This window comes from Adiantum capillus-veneris, chromosome 23, assembly GCF_014529385.1.
Source record: "Adiantum capillus-veneris isolate H3 chromosome 23, ASM1452938v2, whole genome shotgun sequence".
Classification (NCBI taxonomy): Eukaryota; Viridiplantae; Streptophyta; class Polypodiopsida; order Polypodiales; family Pteridaceae; genus Adiantum; species Adiantum capillus-veneris.
The window spans coordinates 110428814-110435719 of NC_140953.1; the positions used below are offsets into that span (position 1 = coordinate 110428814).

General features: G+C 44.8%; 1 pseudogene; it reads left to right on the plus strand.

The window, feature by feature from the left end:
- Positions 1-3003: 3003 nt before the first annotated feature.
- On the plus strand, positions 3004-3501 carry LOC147428361 (calcium-binding protein CP1-like; annotated as a pseudogene).
- The last annotated feature ends 3405 nt before the right edge of the window (positions 3502-6906 follow it).

Sequence of the window (6906 nt, forward strand, 5' to 3'; positions counted from 1 at the left end):
TCGTAATCGATCGAATCTGCAACGAGGTTAGCTTCGCTAGAAAAAGCATCAACTAAACCATCATCCTTGTGAACAATCACGTCGTGGTCATACAAATCATCATGCTCGTGAGAAATCACATCATGATCATCATGCAAATCATCATGCTTGTCATTGTCATTCAAATCATCATGCGTATCATTATCATTCAATTCATCATGCTTATCATATGCAAATCCTGTGTGCCATGCTTTGGAGAAGAAGAGACTGAGAGAGTCTCCTTTTCCTGAATCCTTTCAATCTTCGCCTGCACATTAGAAATGAGAGATGGAGAATGAACAACTTGCTCTCCACGAATGACAATGGCAGAGTCACTTTTGGCATTGAAAGTGAACGTATTTTCCGCCCAATCAATGAGAGGGTTATGCTCACGAAACCATCGAATGCCCAAAATAATATCACATCCAGAAAGAGGAGAGACTAAAAGTTTTCTACGCAAAGCAGCTTGTTGAATTGTAAACAACACATCAAAGCACTCCTTCGTGATGAGAGAGTCCATACCTTGAGCAAAGCCAGAGACCTCAAGAGGAGATTTCTGACTAACCTCTAGGCGGTGGGCTCTCTCAACAAGAGAGGGACTAATCACATCATGCATACTGCCTGGGTCAAACAATATGACAAAACGCCTCCCCGTCATATGACCATAACATTTAATGAGAGACTCATCAATGGGAGGGTCATGAGAAACTTGGGGCACACTCGTGGTCTCATTTATTGCATTGACAGAGGAAGTGGGTTCTGTGGATTCTTTAGATTTATTAGAGTCAAGCTTAGGACATGTTCTTTTTATGTGACCCTTAATGTGACAATGAAAACAACGACCTTCCTTAGAATAAGTGCTTTGCTCTTCCAACGTGATGTATCCTCCTAAAATTCCTTGTGCTACCTTTTCATATGGAGTGAGCTTAGGTTTAGCAATTGTGTTAGCTTTACCCTTAGGTTCACTTTGAGAGTTCTTTTCTGAGAGACTATTGGAAGATTGGTTAGAAAAGTTACCGTTCTTACCATTCTTACCGTTTTGAGGGTTCTGAGAAGTCTGAGATGTACTTGTCGAAGTCTTGGTTTCCTTAGGCTTTCCCTTGTTGTGCTTCATCTCCTGTGCGAGAGCAATTGTCACAAGGCAAGCACCACGTGCGAATAGAAAAGAGCAGACTGAACAGACTTTTAGCACTTCCAATAACAACTGAACTGAAAGAGAGAGACGACACGTGATATGGAGTGGCGAAATTCCAACCCCCAGAGAGTATTGGCCTCAAACCTTGGCGCCCCTTTCGGTATTTCTTTATATTGCATCAACATAGTACAAGCCGGTACTCCAGATTCTGCACCTTCTCCAGGAAGCATGCCAAAGAATGAGCCCTAACCTCATATTTAAAGGTCCTTGGCCTAAAAAGCAATTATAGTGAAAAGCCTTCAAAACTCAAAAGCTTTTGGTCCAAAAAGCAATGCCAAAAGCTACCAGCTTTTGGAAATCGCGCTAGTATCCGTACAACAAGCCATGTGTCAGCCCGCCATGTCAGCAAATTAGGGTTAGGGTTAGGGTTAGGGTTTTTGATTAAGATTAGGGTTTCATACAAAATTAGGGTTTTTGATTTTAGGGTTAAGGTTTTAGCAGGATTAGGGTTTCGGACAGAATTATAGTTTCTGGATTTTAGGGTTAGGTTTCAACAGAATTAGGGCTTTGGGCACGTCAGCAGTTTGTTACATCTCCCCTTCTTGAAAGAGAGTAATTGTCCGCGATTACAGCATATCTGCAAAACAACTCAAGTTAGCTAAAAAAATTTCGAGGGACATACTCAGTTTGCTCTTTTTATTAAGGAGTTAGATTCTCCTTTCTACTCTTTTGATCAAGGAGTTAGCTTCTCTTTTCGGCTGTTTTGATCAAGGAGTTAGCTTCTCCTTTCGTCCAGATCGGAACTCTTGATATTCCGGCGTAGTAAAATTAGCCATCACACCCAGACCGTACTGATCTTCCACGGGTGTCTTGATGCACTAAAATTACATACCCAGGCAATCTCATCCAATTAGGAATATTTAGTGGTTGGCACATCACAATGCAACACAAAAGCTTACATATGCATGTTACAAGACACAACAAACAGCGCCGCTGAGCACTCCCTCCAGACAAACGGTCTACGGTATGAAGCTACTCAATGACTACCTCGTCACTCCCCCCGCAAATAACCTAAAAAGGTCCGGGCCATGAGCTCAGAGGACTGTACAACCAAACGCTCCCCAGACCGCAGTCTGCGTCGCTTGGAGGTTCAAGCATACAACCGAACGCTCCCCAGGCATCGGCCTCCGTCGTTCGGAGGTTTTCTAGCATACAACGGAACGCTCCCCAAGCATCGGCCTGCGTCGTTCCGAGGTTTCAAACATACAACGAAACGCTCCCCAAGCATCGGCTTGCGTCGTTCCGAGGTTCAAACCATACCAAAACATTATTTCTCACTTCTCTACCTGGGAGTAAAATCACCAATCATTGAAACCAGTAGCAAACCAGAGTCAATTCAAATCAACACCAAAATAGGTTCAAAACAGATACCATCCATTTCAAACAAATTCCAAACAGGATCACAAAACAAAATCAAACAGAACTCAAACTTAACAAGTGATAAAATCACAAGGCCTACCCTTGAGACGCACGCGGGAAGGTTAATACCACCATTGCAATCTTAGATATGGATTTTTAAAATGCTAATGGTTGAACACCAAGATATTTAGTGGTCACTTGCATGTTAGTAAATGTAAACATGGAGACTAAGAAGTCCATGGTTGGTTAATTAATGTGCAGTATAATTAATACATTAAATACATTTACGCATCATATTATTTGCAAAGTCAAGTTAAAAGTACAAATGTAGTACAACAACAAAGGAGTAGAGAGAGAGAGAGAGAGAGAGAGAGAGAGAGAGAGAGAGAGAGAGAGAGAGAGAGAGAGAGAGAGAGAGAGAGAGAGAGAGAGAGAGAGAGAGAGAGAGAGAGAGAGAGCCTGTTCCTGGAAAGGAGAGAATGTGACCAAGGAACATAAAATTAGGTGGATTGTGGCAATAGCAGGGGGATCCATTGGGGCTAGTTCAGGCCAAAAAAAAAGATGGCGAAGGCGCGGGCAGGACCTCAGCGCCTTCTTTGGCGGCTCATGGGAAAGAGCGATGATCGCCATGGCAGATCTGGATGCGACGGCACCGTGGGGTTGGAGGAGTTTCAGCGGCTCATGGCGGGCGGCGGTGGTGCAATATCTCTTCAGTAGCAGCGGCAGGCTGAGCTTGCGCCAGCTCTGCGACAGTCTTCGATGTGCTAGATGTGAATAAGGATGGGGAGCTGGGTCTAGCTGATCTTCGGGCGGTGATGGCCATGTCCGGCCTACCTCTCTCCGACCACGACTTGGACGGCATGCTCAAGGCCGCCGCCTCAAGCCCTCCCAGCACCACCATCGACTTCCACGCCTTCTCCCAACACTGAGTAAACTCTCCTTTTGACGTTTCCCAGTCTGGTTCGTGGGTACCCTCAGCCCTGTCTCTCTCAAAGAGCAGATGGAGTAATAACTTTTTGGATCTCCATTATAAAATTCCCCCTTCCCCATGCCATGTGAGAAAGCGAGAGAGAGAGAGAGAGACACATGGGAAGCAGTGTTCTAGAAAAATCATTTTTCCGAATACAAAATTCCTTTTCTTGAATTTGGCAAGAGGAAATTTTATTTTTCAGATTTTGAAACTTTTTTTTTCTATTTCTCATTTTCCCCTTGCCCCTGGCCCCTCAACCGACATTTTGTGCGACACCTCTCTCTCCAAGACTGATGGGACTGGAGAGTGATGCAGTTGGTGAAACGTGTCCATCCCCTTGAAAACCTGTCTATTGATTTGTAAGAATCTTGAGAAAAATCTTCCAGAAATCTGATAAGTGTTTTATTTATGGAGAGTATCACCCAATTTCACCCATCAATAAAGATAGGTCCGAGGATCTTCTATTTCTTTCATCCAATAAAAGAATTGTATACTTTTTCAAAAATAATCTTCCCTTTTTCATTAGCAAAAAGGGAAACCATCACTAAAGCCTTCCCCTTTGGGTTAGGCCAAAAAACAATCTCGACATCAATCGAGCTCGAAAAGTCGACTGACTTTCCATCTTGAAACCTGCACCAAAAATTAGGTTGGGTTCCTTCCATGAGGTCGTAGCCGAGCACAACATGGTCCGTCAGCTCTTGGACAAACAGTGTTGCTTTGGCGGCGATGGTAGTCCCAAGATAGCAATCGCACTAAACCTCCAAGGTCATCTGCTCGTGAAGAGACATCTATTGAGAGATGTCGAGAAATTTCAAGTTATAATCTACTAGGGTTTCCATGGCAAGCATTTTAGGATACCCCACTCTGCTAGAAGTTGCACTCCAAAGGAAGATGTCAGAAACCATATAACTTCGGGCAAATTTTTTTTGTTTTTTTTTTCTTGGAAGCTTGCCAAGTACTTGGAGTATGTTGCTTGGTAGTTGTAGACATCAACGTCTGCATGGCACTGCTTCTGAGAAAAACAGTGACTTGAAACAAATCTGGATCCTTCTCCTGCAAGGGATCTTAATTGGCTTATGCCCTGTAAGACATGAGCGGTGAAAACGGGAGCGCGCCCGATGCGCGATGAAGTAAGGGTGGGAGTGGCTAATAAGTCCCTCAAACAATAGCTTTGTCTGCTCTTTTTTGTAGGACCGGTATGCTTTCAGAAAAGCACACGCCTGATGCTCTGATACCACTGTCACAAGACGGGCACCACGTGCCAATAGAAAAGAGTAGACTGAACAGACTTTTAGCACTTCAATAAAAACTGAACTGAAAGAGAGAGATGACACGCGACACGGAGTGGCGAAATTCCACCCCCCCAGAGAGTATTGGCCCCAAACCTTGGTGCCCCTTTCGGTATTTCTTTATATTGCATCAACATAGTACAAGCCGATGCTCCAGATTCTGTACCTTCTCCAGGAAGCATGCCAGAGAATGAGCCCTAACCTCATATTTAACGGCCCTTGGCCTAAAAAGCAATTATAGTGAAAAGCCTTCAAAACTCAAAAGCTTTTGGTCCGAAAAGCAATGCCAAAAGCTGCCAGCTTTTCGGAAATTGCGCTAGTGTCCGTACAGCAGGCCACGTGTCAGCCCCCCATGTCAACAAATTAGGGTTAGGGTTAGGGTTTTTGATTTTAGGGTTAGGGTTTTAGCAGAATTAGGGTTTCGGGCAAAATTAGGGTTTTTGATTTTAGGGTTAGGATTTCAACAGAATTAGGGTTTTGGGCACGTTAGCATTTTGTTACAGCAAGCGCTACCGTCTTGTTGAGATCGATTGGATCGAGCACCTCGACATCATACTTGATATACTCGTCCAATCCTTTAAGGAATGCCTTCTTGCACTCCGTATCCGATTTGCGTAATTGAGTGCCGAGCTGCAAAACACGATTAGAGAAAGACATAACTGGCATACCATTTTGCTTGAGACCGCGCCAAATCGTCCTTCAATTGTGCGAGGTACTGAGGTGGCATAAACCACGCCTTGAGCTTGTCTCGGAAATCAGCCCAACTAAAGGAAAGGGGCGTGAATTCGTCGGCTTCCTCTAGGTGCACAGCTAACTGTGCCTCTTGCCATGCGTGGTACCAATTGATGGCATCACCGGCAAGGTATGACATAGCTGCCGTCAAAACCTTTCTATTTCCTTTCTTCTTAGTTGTCGCAAAATAAGCATTAAATTGATGCAACCAAGAATGAATAACCGTAGCATCCATCTTACTATCATACTTACTGAACTGGATCTTCTCTGTGACTGGGTTGTTGGAGTCCAAATCTCGGCTTGTGCCACTTGATGAACTACCAACATCTTTGGTTGGCTCGAACTTCGAGGCGAGAACATGTCGTACAAAATCTTGCATGTGTCGTTCACTCTGTGCCGCACGCTCTTCCTGTCTTTCCTCGGCCACCAAACGATTCGCTTCTTGTTGTGCCATCATGTCCAACATTGTCTTGACCAAAGCCTCCATAGGATTTGGTACAATCCGTAGCGTAGATGGGGAAGGGGGAGGGTCGGAAAAACCTTTTGGTAGGGAAAACTCTTCTTCGCCACTCCCATGCTCACCACCTCCATGCGAAGTATCCATTCCGCTTCGGGTGATGACCATACACTGTGATCTTGGTTCTTAAGTTCTTGAGGAACTTGGGTTCTTGTGGGTCTTGGGTTCTTGGGTGTCTTGGGTTCTTGAGGGTCTTGAGGTCCTTGGGGTTCTTGAGGTTTTCTTCAGGTTCTTCTTTCGCTTGCAATCTGTGTTAGAGAAGGATCTTCTCTTCACCCGAGTTCTGCTCTTTTCCGCAGGCGCACCCCTTGGCGGCCTTGCGCTCACACCAAGGTTGCTTTTTCCCACCTCACGTCGATTGGCCGGCCGCTAAGTGCACGGTCTGCTCTCAATGAGTGAAAAGAGGCACAAGGAGAGGCCGGACAAGCCCTTCTTTCCTTGGTTTCCTGTCACTCTTCAAAAACACGATTAGTAATCGACACGCCCAAGTGAACTTGGGTTCGTGTGACCTCAACAAGCAAAAAAATTCTGTGATTCTTGTGCTTCTTTCCTTGAGTAATACAGAACACTGCCAAAGCTCTGATACCAATGTAAGGTGCAACGGAATGAATGTTGAACTTTGCTCAAGATGAGTGCTCCGAACTGTGCTCAAGGTTCCTTTTACTTAGGGAAGGGAGAGCCTTCCGTTCTTTTATGAGAGAGTGCAATGGACACAAACAAAGTGAATGGACACTACGAGTGAAGGTGCTGAGACTGAGAGATAGAAAGAGGAGAGAATACGACACCGGGAAGTTGTCAAACCCTCCTCCGAAGGCCCCACTCTCTA